Genomic DNA, 12,279 nt, shown 5'->3' with positions numbered 1-12,279 from the left:
CCTTAGTTACTTATTTTCTGATTAAAAATAAACTAAGTATATTTAATTTGAAATAATTTAAACAACTTTAATGAGTTAAATTAAAAACATATAAAGAATTGATCGTAAGTATTGGATACTAATTTTAAGTGATACAACGAAAGTCAGTTAACACATCCCCCACAGGGTGCCAACTAAGTTCTCCTAAGGCCCAGAGTGACTGAGGATGATTGATTGCTCTCAAAAGTCTCCACTGGGGTCAGCTGGTGGGGGTCCACCTTCTAGTGGCCGGGTGACCCCGACAGTTGCGAAGGGTGCAGAGCGCAGGGACAGGGCGAAAAGAAACTCTGCCTTGGAAATCATTTTCCTGCTCATAAGGCCAACCCCAGGAAACTGTCCCCTGCCCATGGCACATCAGGGGTTCACTCAAACTGCCCCAAATCCTGTAGTGACGCAAAAACCAGGGGACGACGCCATCCTAGCTAGCATGGGATCCATTTAGTAACTCAAGCACTTGAGATGAGCTCAGTGAGGCCTGGCAGGTAAATATTCAGTTTGAAAGACAGAGCTTATTTCAAGGGACAAAGACTGTGACATCAACTTGGCAGCTAGGGAAATACTGCCGTCCAGACTCTGAGCAGGGCAAACCCTACTGAGAGTCTTTCCGGTGGGCAGAAGCATTGCTGAAAAGCAGGAAGGGTAGTGTAAAGTAAGTAGATGGAGAGTACGCCCGCTGCCATTCTGCTGGGCATCGACGCAGTGGAAATATCTGAACAGCCAGGCAGTAGGACAGGGACGCCTAGGGATGGGAAAGAACGAAGCGTTTGCAAGAAAAGACATCGATCTTCTGAAAACCTGAATGCTGTGTGTCCGCCGGGTATTCTGCCCCGGAAACCTGGCCCTTTCCTGCAGAGGGGCTGAGCTCGCGTTCCCTGCAGGATGTGGAGGCAGTGGCCAGGTCTCCTCTCCGCTTTCTCTATCTAGGCCTTGGAGTCCCGGCCTTCCACCTCCCATCTGTCTGAGAACACCAGAGCACTTTCCTCCTCCTGAAAGTCACGCCCTATCCACCCGTCAGCAGAGACCTTCCCACCGCTGCTCACAGCTGTGGGCACGGGGCAGTTGTTTCTGTCCTTCGATTTAAGCTGTGTGCATTTCTTTGATGCCTTAAGCTCCGGAAAAATATTTTATTCTTGTGTGTCACCGAAGCAAATAAAACTGGGGGTGTGGGGGATGAAGCCAAAGTGAAGTGCAGCAAGGGCCCCAAGAGGGACGCTGCAGTGACCGCGGGAAGGAAAGGGAGGGAAGTGTGGCTTGGTGGGTGACTAAAAAGTGGAGGGAAAACACGGAGTTTGCCCCCACTGTAGACCAGAAAGAGTTCTGAATAGATCAAATTAAAATGGAAAAGAAAGGGAAAAAAATACAGCTGGGGGCGGGGTGAATGTCTGTACAATCTCAGATTCAAAAAAATCTTTTCCACATGTAAAATTAATGAAAGAAACTCTAAAACAAGCTGTTAATAATGCTTATTTGGACAAAAATACACAACGTGATATCCACAGCTTCGTGGATAAAATTTGAAGTTTACCTTTTCAGTAAAATGGCAGGTAGGAAAGAGATTTTTTTCTTTCATCATATATATATATATATATATATATATATATATATATATATATATACAAATATACATCAAATATATACATATATATGAGATTATAATTTAATTATGCCATTTCTCCCTTCCTTCGGGGAAAAAAGATCTTTAACCATAGTGGACAGTAAAACATAAAGAATTCATGGGACACATATTTTAACTAAAATATTATTACACATACACAGTTTAATGATAGAACCATGTTTAGCCAAACTAAAATTGAAAAGCTGAACTTTGCAAACAGATAGTACAATCTAACCCTGCACATTACTAAGTTGAAAATAGGAATAAAGTTACATAATTCATAGCCTTCGGTCTGAACATTCCACATTAGAAGTATTCCTCAAAAACATAGTCATGCTTTAAAACATACGTTTTCAAGGATGTCCTTTACATTGTTTTTAAAACTGAAATACCGGAAGCAGCTTCAGCACTAGCTAAATTTGTGATGATATACCTCAGCTCTCAAAAGTGACAGGCTCGACGTGGTCCAGGAAATGCTCCGGTGGAGTGCTAAGTGGATGGGATGCAGCAGAAGGAAACACCCTGTGTGGGGTAAAAGTCCAGAGCCTTCCACAGAAGACCAGACAGCAACCTGTAATAGCCGTCCCTCTAGCACAGGGACGGCCACCGCTCTGTCTGTTCTTTAGACACAACACCTCCCAAGCCTTCTGTGATGAAGCTGCGCAGATTTTCAGCACTATAAGACAAAATAGAGAGCTTAAAATTATTTCACTTAATATCGGCATGGGTGCAACAGATTGGAACACTCAAACACGGTGAGGACAATAACCCTGAAATCACTCAAGGTCACAGCTGTCCCTTTCAGGACCCTGTGTCTGCCCTTTGAAGCAGTAATTTTATTAAAAATATTCAAAAAATAATTTCTCTACCTAAAAGTACAAGGAAACTGGGAAGAAAAACTGTTACATTTGATTGTGCAAAAATATAATGCTTTTTTAAAACACATAGCTATCATTGCAAGCTAGAATGTCATCTTCTAGACAAAATAGTGTGTGGGAAAACAGTTTTAGAAATGCATGCAATACTTTATAGTAATAGGAAGACATGTAACAACAAATACTTCTGTTCTATAAGGATACATTTACAAACATATGTTAGGAATGTACTAATATGAATAAATTGTGTGTATGCTTTTTTGGACATATTCATCATAGCAGAATCTTAAAAACATCTAAGGGTATGTCAGTTTCACAGCTATGGCCATTGACCCCCTGTGATATGCAGTAGTATTGACATAAAGTGTCTCAGAGAAGAAAATCTTAAGTCAAAAAAAATAAAATGGAGAAAAGACTCAAAGAAATGTCGAAGTATCTTGGATGTTTCACATTATGGAAGCTTTTTACTTACATCTGCATTGTGGTGCATTTTCCACTGTTTTCTGCAGCATACTTTCATAAATAAAAATGTACTCGTTTTGATCAATGTTTGCTGTTTGTATGTACAGAAGGGTTACATTGAATCCTGTTATCACATGCAACTAACAGAAATTGATAAGTATTTAATTTAAATTTTTAAGTTAGAAGGATACTGGTTGGTAGAAAAAGAGAAATACTAAATAATTTTAACACAAATTTAAAATTCTAATATAGTTAGAGATTGCAAGCTCCAATGATCTTTCAGACCACTCACATTTATTTCTTGCATCAAGAATTATTTTTATCATGAACATATTGGTCTAATTATTAATTAATAGGCATAATACTAATGCAGCAATTAATAGATATATAGCTTTAACAGCAATTCACAAGAGACAGAGACATAGTTCAGCAGTTAATTGTGCTTCTGCTGCTCTTTCAGAGGATACAAGTCTGTTGCCCAGTACCTTTGTGGGACAGCTCACAACCACATGTTACTCTAAGCCTATGAGGAGCCCATGCCTCGGGCCACTATGGGCACCTCCACCTGAGTGCACATACCCAGACAAATAGACACACAGACACAGACACAGACACACACACACACACACACACACACACACACTTTAACAGAACAGCAGCACATACTCCCCTCACACTATCTGCAATAGGAGGGCAGACCTATCTCAGAAAGCTTATGATGTCCCCTGTAACAGGTAAGGGGTTTGAGCGACTCACCTGTGCACCCGTTTGTTAGGGCATTCCTCTGAAAAGGACTTTGGGATGGAATAACAACTCACTAAGTGACTCTTCTCACTGTCAGCCCTTACTAAGGAAGAACAAGGCTCACCTTTCAGCCCCACAGCAGGGGGGTGTGGAGAAGCATGATGGAGACCAGCCAAACCCTCACAGGAAAGAGCCTGTGAGGGACAGAAGTGGGTGGATGGACAGTTGCTGCTCGCAGGCTCACAACATCTTCTCACTGCTGAGTTATCTGCAGCCTTGAAAATATTCACAAGATGAGTGAGAAGCTACAGTCCCAACTAAATTGTCTGAAAACACAAACTGTTTTTCATCTGGTCATGATTCTGGATTCAATGCTGAAGTCACTGAACACCCAGGAACACCAGTGAGAAGACACAGTCACGTAAGAAGGCATTATTTAATGCTTACCTGGCAGCTGAGATACCATGATCCAGAAGGTGGTTTTCCCAGGGTGAAGCTTATCAGTTGTATTCCAGATATGCCGAGCCCTGCAACTTCCCAAACACAGAACATCCGACTGACTGCGCAACTTATGGTACTGGGGACTTGTGTTCATGCTTTCCCCTCTTACAAATATTTTCCAAAAGAAAAATACATCATCTAAATCTTCAAAGACAGACCATACCATCTGTACTGAGAACTCACGTATGCTGAAAGCAGTCATACAATCCGACGACTTGTACGTCTAGCTTTGTGATCCACCAGTCCGTCTCCTGTCCCATCTGTACAATGGACATAATGACAAAGATTGGAAAATGTGCAGTTTGAAGCTTGAACATAGTAACCCAGGATGACAGCCTTTTGTAAACCACTCAGTGCAGAGTTTTAGAGACAGCGAGAACAGTATGTCACTGATCAAACTGTCCAGCGGTTACCTGCCTGTGCAGGTTACTTACCTGTGCACTGGAGAGCTCCATTGTTGCAGCCATCCTGATTCATTTCAAAGTAGAAGGGGACTGTGGATGCATCTTCCAGAGCTGCCCAACGTAAACGAGATTGTCCTTCAGGATCTCACCACCCATAGAGGCAGCACCCCCTGCAACATCAGCATTAATCTTCAGCTCAGTAGAGGGTTGCACACTGCTTTTGGAAGGTACTCTTTTACCTTCTTAGGATTCTGCAGCCACCTCTGTCCTGACCCAGAGAACCTCGCCTGAAGTCAGAAGGAATCTAATTGCTTTTTTATTTAGAGTGGTGGGAAAAACGAGGCGCCACCAAACGCCATTGGTGATGGAAGTACCTAAGAGAATGGCTCAAGAAGACTCGTTTGGACATCTGCGTATTGAAAATGAACTTGTGCACAACTCACACTAAAATACCTGGGAGTTAGTGAAAGGAGAGGAGAAGTCATTTCATCCGCTGACAGTAGTGTGCAGTCACAATTACAGCGGCCTTCTGCCTCATCTTAAAATATGAAACCTTTGAGTTTCCTTTTCTGTGACTCACCCTGTGGCTTCTTCATAATCTACACTGAAAATCACAACACAAAGCCCCCACTGGGCCTTGAAACTAAGAGGAGGGAGCTATGTATCTCATTAGCAATTAAAATAAAATGGGGGATGATGTACTGTTTCTTCCCTTATCCTCCCCTCCATTTCCCCTCTCTTCCTTCTCCTTCCCCTCCTTGCATTCTTCATCTTGAATTCAATAAATATTTACTCACTATTTACATGCTATGCTTAAGGGAATACAAATATGAAACAGAACTATCGTATTTCTGAATATAACACAAAACCGTAAGAAAGGAGACGCACTAGATTTATTACGTGTCTTTCAGGGGCTTTCAGAAATCCTTTCTATGGTGTATATCAGGGAAAATATATAAGAGTATAGGGAATAGTGGAATCTGATTCTCTCCCTAAACTGGCAAGAAAAGCAACTGAATTCAGGGCCAGTGTATATTTAAATCCATCAATTCGAAAAACATGTGTTCCCTGGATAATAGGAAATAAAATTAAGGAATGGGTTCAGGAGTTGGTGTACAGTCTATGGGAGTTTAGAAGAACGTATTGCATCCTGTAAATGTTGGTGTGCTCACGGTTCTGAGAAAGCATGCAGGTTTTGCAGCACTGGGGTTTGGACAGGAGTCCTTTCCTCCTCCATGGAGAGCTGCATAGAAGTAGATCCCACCCAAGGCACTCTGGGAGCTACAAGGGTGATGGAGACCTGGTTCTCACCTTCACGAGGCCTGTAGTCAACAGCTAGAGATGGAGAAGGGAGAGAGGTGTATTCTTCTCCTTCAGAAAAGATGACAAGGCAGTGAGAGGAGCAAAGCTACACAAGCAAAGTTGGACGGACAGACAGGACTGTTCCTCCTGCCACAGCGCTGAGACCGCCTTAGTGGTAAAGATGGCTCCCACGTGAGTATGAGGAGATGAAGTAGGTTTTAAAGGGTGTAGAAGAGGACCTGCGTAAGCACTAGGACTCAGCATACGTGTGAAAAGGTGGCCATGGTGGTACATGCTTGCAGTCCCAGTGCTGAGAAGGAAGGAAAAGGAGGATCCCGGGAGCTTGATAGCCAGCCAGATTAACTGAACAGGAGTCTGAGGTTTCAGTTAGAAACCCTGTTAAAAAAGGTTGATCTTAGTCTGCGGGGAAGGCTTTGCCCTGGAGAAGATGGGAATGGGGGACGGGCTGGGGGGAAGGTGAGGGGGGCGGGAGGGGGGAGAACAAGGGAATCCGTGGCTGATATGTAGAACTGAATTGTATTGCAAAATAAAAATTAAAAAAATAATAATAAGGTAGATGTTTCCTGAGGAACAATACCAGAAGTTACCATGCTTGGGTATCTGTCCTTCCCCCATATTCATGTACACACACATACACATATGCACACACACGCAAAAGTAGGTCTTTTGTTTTTTTAAGGAGAAATAAAAGTGGAGAAAAGCAAAGCAAAAGTGAGCTTCAGGAACACTGCAATTCAAAACAAGAGGTGACGAAATGTGAAGAGCTTCCCATGCTCCTGTGGGGCCCAAGCGGGTAGAGCAATGGGAGGTGTCTGGGAGAAGATCCACGAGGCTGAGCATGGCAGCAGGCAGGCGGAGGGTAGCTTGGCTGAACGACCAAATCCAGTTTTGCCGGTCACCACTGACCCTTTCTGCATGCTGCTGGTGCAAAGACTGTTCTCAGGTCCAGAGGCTGCAAACGCCGTTGCTCAACAGCCCACGGGCTTGTGGGACACGCTACTTCACCAGGATGCCATGCTCACGTGTGACTTGAGAAAGCCACTTGTGAGGTAGTATACTCCTGTGCCCTGTATCGATTCTGTCCCCTAGACAAGAGAAGGTCATCTCTCATCAATAGCTGTCAGCTCCCTGACCTCTTAACCTAGGCACACTTCGGCCACAGTGTCATTTCATGGAACGTCTAGAGCCACAGCTGGTTCTGACCAGTCCCTGAAAATGGGGTCCTGGAGCTGGGAACGTAGCTCGAGCTGCTAGAATGCTTTCCTGGTATGTGCGATGCCTTGGGCTCTGTCCTCAGCGCTGCATTTACTGGATATAATGGCACATGTCTGTAATGAAGAGGTAGAGGCTGGAGGATCAGGAGTTCAAGGTTATTCTTGGCTACATAGTGAGTTCAAAGCTATCCTGAAATAGCTGAGATTTTACTTGCCTCAAAAGTAAAAAAATAAAAATAAAAATAAAATAATAAGGTAAAATGGAGAAGAAAATGGGGTGCTGCCTGGGATTTTTCTGTAGTACAACAGAACAGGCATTAGCCAGCCTCTGACTCTCTCTGTGGTCACACCTCTGTCGTAGCCACTTGCCACATTTTCTGTGTCTTTTAGAAATGCAGGTCTTGAATGTTTGTCCCCTGATAAACAATAAAGAAGTTAGCACTGTTTCCTCTCACCTGAGAGTTGAATGAGGATCATGTGAGAACTGCAGCAGAGGAAGAAATCCTAAAATTTCAGTTACAGGAAATCTCCGACCACACGTCCCAACTCTGAGGCTTGAAAGAAAGAACAAAATGATACCCACAGTTTTGTTTTGCTTTGAACCCCTACCTAACTGGATCACTAAGGGCCAGGGGAGAAAATGGGGAAGGAGTATGCCGGTTAGGTATGAAAAGTCACGGGCTGTGATGGAAACAGAGCATTGCCTCACACATTCCTATAGCAACTAAATGGGTAACGTAACAATTATGTTCACAGAAGTTATTTGAAAGAGCTTTCTTGATACCAGATATACCAGCGGGTGAGAAGCTGGGGCAGATAAACAAAACATTTGTTCTTACAGTTCAGGTTTGATCCGCTATTTGTCTGGGCTCTTGATCCCCCCATTATATACTGAACCCCTCTAGAGAGAAGGGATCCCCTTTGTCTCTTTGGTGGAATAAAAGCAATGCTTCACCAGCCTTTTCTCCACCCTTTTCTGTCGGGATATCACTTGGAAGAAGTGGAGAATTTGTCCACCAGGCACAACATCAGCAGTGTAAGAAAACTGCCTTGGACAGTATTTTCCCATAATGAAAAGTAAAATTAAATAAAAAAATATAGTCAATGAGGCCGGCTACAGAGCCTCTGCGACTCTGAAGGCTCAGAACGGGAGGTGGCTGGAACTTTACTCTTGTTTAAAACCCCACTTTATGAAAGAAACATGGACTAAATTTATCTTCTCAGATTGGAATGTTTTTATTCAAACTGAACTTAGAAATATTTTTTGAACTTTTAAAAAGCTATTTGGTCTGTATATTTAAAACACTCCTAAAATTCAGTGACTCGGGACACTTACCTCCAGCCTGTCTCTTTTTCTTTTTCTTTCTCCTTTCTTTTTCTTTCTCCCTTCTTTCTCTCATTTCAAGAAATGTGGAAAACATTAACGAAAATTGTGTTGGTCTGTACAATTTTATTCTGTTAAAGACAGGTTTTATGATACATTTAGCCTTTTAAATGCCACTAATAGTCTCTAGGGACACATGGTTTTTCCTCTAGTGCAACAATTAAGTCCATTTCAATGCTATTTGGATAAGTTGAAACAATTCAGTCACTGTGTGCCTGCTCTCAGGTACCCACAGCAAACCCAGAGGGGACACCCAGCCTTACCTGACTAATGAAGTTTTACCAGCTTCAGACATGTACCCAAGGATTTGACTTTTCCGCATTCTTCTTGCTTATTTTCCCCTCATTTCTTACAGAAGGGAGTAATGAGACCTTCCACACCGCGTGCTGGTCAGAAGAGTGACTTGGTAATGAATGTGATTAATCACAATTGCTCTCTTTCTCCTCCCTGTCTGGAGTTTGAAATGTGTTTCCCACTAGAACCCAGCAAGGCTTCTTTGATTTATTTATTTTATTTCTTCAATCAAGTGAGAATAAAGATGTGGCGGTGGTGGGGGGGATGTGCTACACGTGTGCATTCTGCTTTTTGGGTGAAAGTGTATTTTGGTAGTTGGAAATCCGTTCACAAAGCATATTTGCATGTTGCTCAATTATGGAGCTCAATTATAATCAAATTATCTCTGACTGAGGCATAAGGATGTCAGAGGAAGTAATTTTGTGAATTCCAGATCCGTACACGTAGCTCATACTTTTAACTTAAAGTTTAGTCACTTGGAGAGAAGTAGGAGTCCAGGAAAGTGCCTGGTTCAGCACCAAGTCCCCAAGAAACAATTACTCCCTTCCCTCGAACATGTGATATGCTGAATTGGCTCATTAGAAAAAAAATTCTTTCCTTCTTTCTTCCTTCCTTTCTTTCATCCTTCCTTTCTTTCTTCCTTCTTTCCTTCCTTCATTCCTTCCTTCCTCCCTCCCTCTCTCTCTCCCTTTCTCTCTCTTTTCTTTCTTTCTTTCTTCCTTTCTTTCTTTCTTTCTTTCTTTTTTAATGCTAGCATATGTGCTTTTGTTGTTCGACGGTACAAGAAATAGAGATTCTTCACCAAGCTGGGAAGAAATGACCCCAGGCCTTTGAAGTCGTAGGGCATTCATTCCTGGTGCCTTTCCAGCCTCTTCCAGCTGACCTTGTAATGCAGAAGGGACTCCAAACGAAACGAGTCATCAGAACGAGCAAGCTGACCACACACAGGACCAGCTGTGGAAACTTGGTTTTAATTGCAAATCAAATTGGGCAAATATATTTCCACAGATACAACTTTCTCTCTTAAATTCATTCATATGATAGTGCTTAGTAATGGCAAAGCAGCTTGTCCTTGGTCCAGAGTGAGTAAGGAGCACAATTTACATTCAGTGTTCATGCTTAGAGAACCAGGGTGCTAATGAAACACATCCCTCTAGCCCATGGCAGTTCCCATTCCAAGAGCCAGAGTCTCACATCAAGGACTACGCGTGTGGAAGCACAGGGCATTGTGCGTGTGGAAGCACAGGGCATTGTTTGGATAGTCCTTCCCGTGGCTAAGCAGGGCCACTGTGATTTTTACGTCCTTTCTCCATGGGTGTAGTAGGGGTTACAACTCCTTTTGGAAGTAAAGCCAAGAGCTGCCCAACCTTCTGTGATCTGAGGATTGAAATGTTTGGGTGCTTTGCAATGAGTAAGCAGAAAGTAAAGAATCAAAGAGCCTGGAGTTGATTATACCTCACCAGGGAAGCATGGGGAAAGAAAGGACTGGTAAATCCAAAGGGCAGATTGAATAAACATTGATCCATTCCCTTCCATGGTTTCTATTGGAGGGAATGAGGTTTGGGGTTAAAAACTGAGACTACTCTGTGTCTTTGTGCAGGGAATGAAGACATGGGTGCAGCTAGTTTTAAAGGAAAAATATTTTCTTCATCAAAATTCCAAGTTCAAAATTGTAGTGCAGGATTTTACTATTTTAGAGAGAGAAGCTGTAAAGATAGATGGAAGTGTCTGAAAAAACTCTACAGTACTAGTAAAAAAAGGCAATAGGTTTTTTTAATGCAATACATTTGAAACTGATTAATTTTTGTGAACACTCAAATTGTCCATGAGAACATAATTTCTTTGGTAAATGTAAAGTTGAGAATTGTACCAGAACTTCAATACGGGGAGGCTAAGGGTACATTTTCTCTTTCTTTCTCTGTGTAATTGGATAAAGAGGAAGTTAGTTCAGTGCCCAGACTAATACATTATAAGAGAAGATGGAGATCAATACAATTTTCAAACTAAATAAGCTCTGCTCCGGGTTTTATTTCTCTTGCCATTTACAAAACAAAGTGACTCCAATGTTTTTGTTCATGTCTGTCTGTAACACACAAAGCCGACAGAGTTGCTAACATCAGGACAGTGGCTGCTTACATTTCTCCTGGGTGTTAGGATGCAAAAATAGCATTTCATATTTATGAATTTTGCATCCTAAACAGGAGTCTTGCCCCAGATGCCTTAGAATTACTAGCATTATCAAAATTTACCAAATATCTGAATATATGTGATAGGCTAGGAACCATGTAAAATGGGAATTAAAACTAAATAAAACATAGTGTTTGTAATGGGGGAAGCCACAGGGTTTGGCTAAGGCTGAATTCAATTTATCTGTGATTTCTGACAGAAGGAAATGTTGGCCTGAATTCAAAACATTCTAATCCCAGTGGGGGGAAAAAAATGAGGTTTTACTATTCATAAATTTATTTTATTATTTAATAGAATTCAGATTCCAAGTTTAACCTTGAATCAGAGTTAAAACAAATTCAAAATTCAGAGGAACGCTGGTAAGCAGAAACCCTTCACACAGCAGAAACGATTGCATAGTCAAGAATAATCTTGCTTGTTTTTTTTTTTTCCCTTACAAAGTCTCCCTACAACTTGAAAATAATATTTTCTCATCCTAATGAGGAGAGCACAGAGTGAGGTGTCCACACCTCAGGGCTGGCTCTGACTGTGTGTGCTTCTTCCCAGCTCAGTGACATGAGGGAGATTGCTTCCCTGTGGGAAGAGACAGTATTTTAAATGCTTAGTGTCCTGAGCAGGTTCTCCAATGACCAAAGGATGCAGACCTTGGAAGGCACTTGTTACATTCAAGGCTGTCACTCAGCTGCCATTGAAGACAGCTGAAGTGCTGTCACTTAGCTTGGGTGTACAGGTACCAGAAGGCAGTAGCACTGAATCAGAGGTGAGAGCGGGCACCCCTCCTCCGCATCCACTTATTTTGTGTTGTGAGTAGTTGAGGTTTGGCCTTGATCTCACACTTCCCAGAACTCGCTGCTTATAGGTGAGGTCATCCTTGGGCATCTCATTTCACATGTGAACAATTAAAGAGGCTGGTGGCTTTCTGTTTTGTATTTCCGGTAAATAGCACGTGTTGGCTTTGAAATTTGTCAGGAAAGGAGCGTGTTGGTGACAAGACTCAACACGCCTGCCTGCCAGAAGGAGTTGGGGACTCCAGCATCTGGTCTTCCAGAGTCAAGCTCTAGCACGTCGCTATGGATAAAGCAATCTCCCTGACACTTGGGTTATCCGTGGGGTTGGTGTGATGGTTCAACAAAATCACGAAGAGCTTGGGGCAGATAAGTTGTACAGATGGCAGTGGCTTCGACATTGCTGTCGTTGACATCTGTAATGACAGTGAGGAAGGTGGCATGGGAAACAA

General features: G+C 42.5%; 1 non-coding gene across 1 annotated transcript; it reads left to right on the top strand.

The window, feature by feature from the left end:
* Positions 1-4,174: 4,174 nt before the first annotated feature.
* On the top strand, positions 4,175-4,340 carry LOC131896229 (U1 spliceosomal RNA). Its single transcript, XR_009375394.1, has one exon. It is a non-coding gene; the product is annotated as a U1 spliceosomal RNA (small nuclear RNA).
* The last annotated feature ends 7,939 nt before the right edge of the window (positions 4,341-12,279 follow it).

Source organism: Peromyscus eremicus, chromosome 19 (genome assembly GCF_949786415.1).
Source record: "Peromyscus eremicus chromosome 19, PerEre_H2_v1, whole genome shotgun sequence".
Classification (NCBI taxonomy): domain Eukaryota; kingdom Metazoa; phylum Chordata; class Mammalia; order Rodentia; family Cricetidae; genus Peromyscus; species Peromyscus eremicus.
This window is presented reverse-complemented; position numbering and strand designations above follow the sequence as displayed.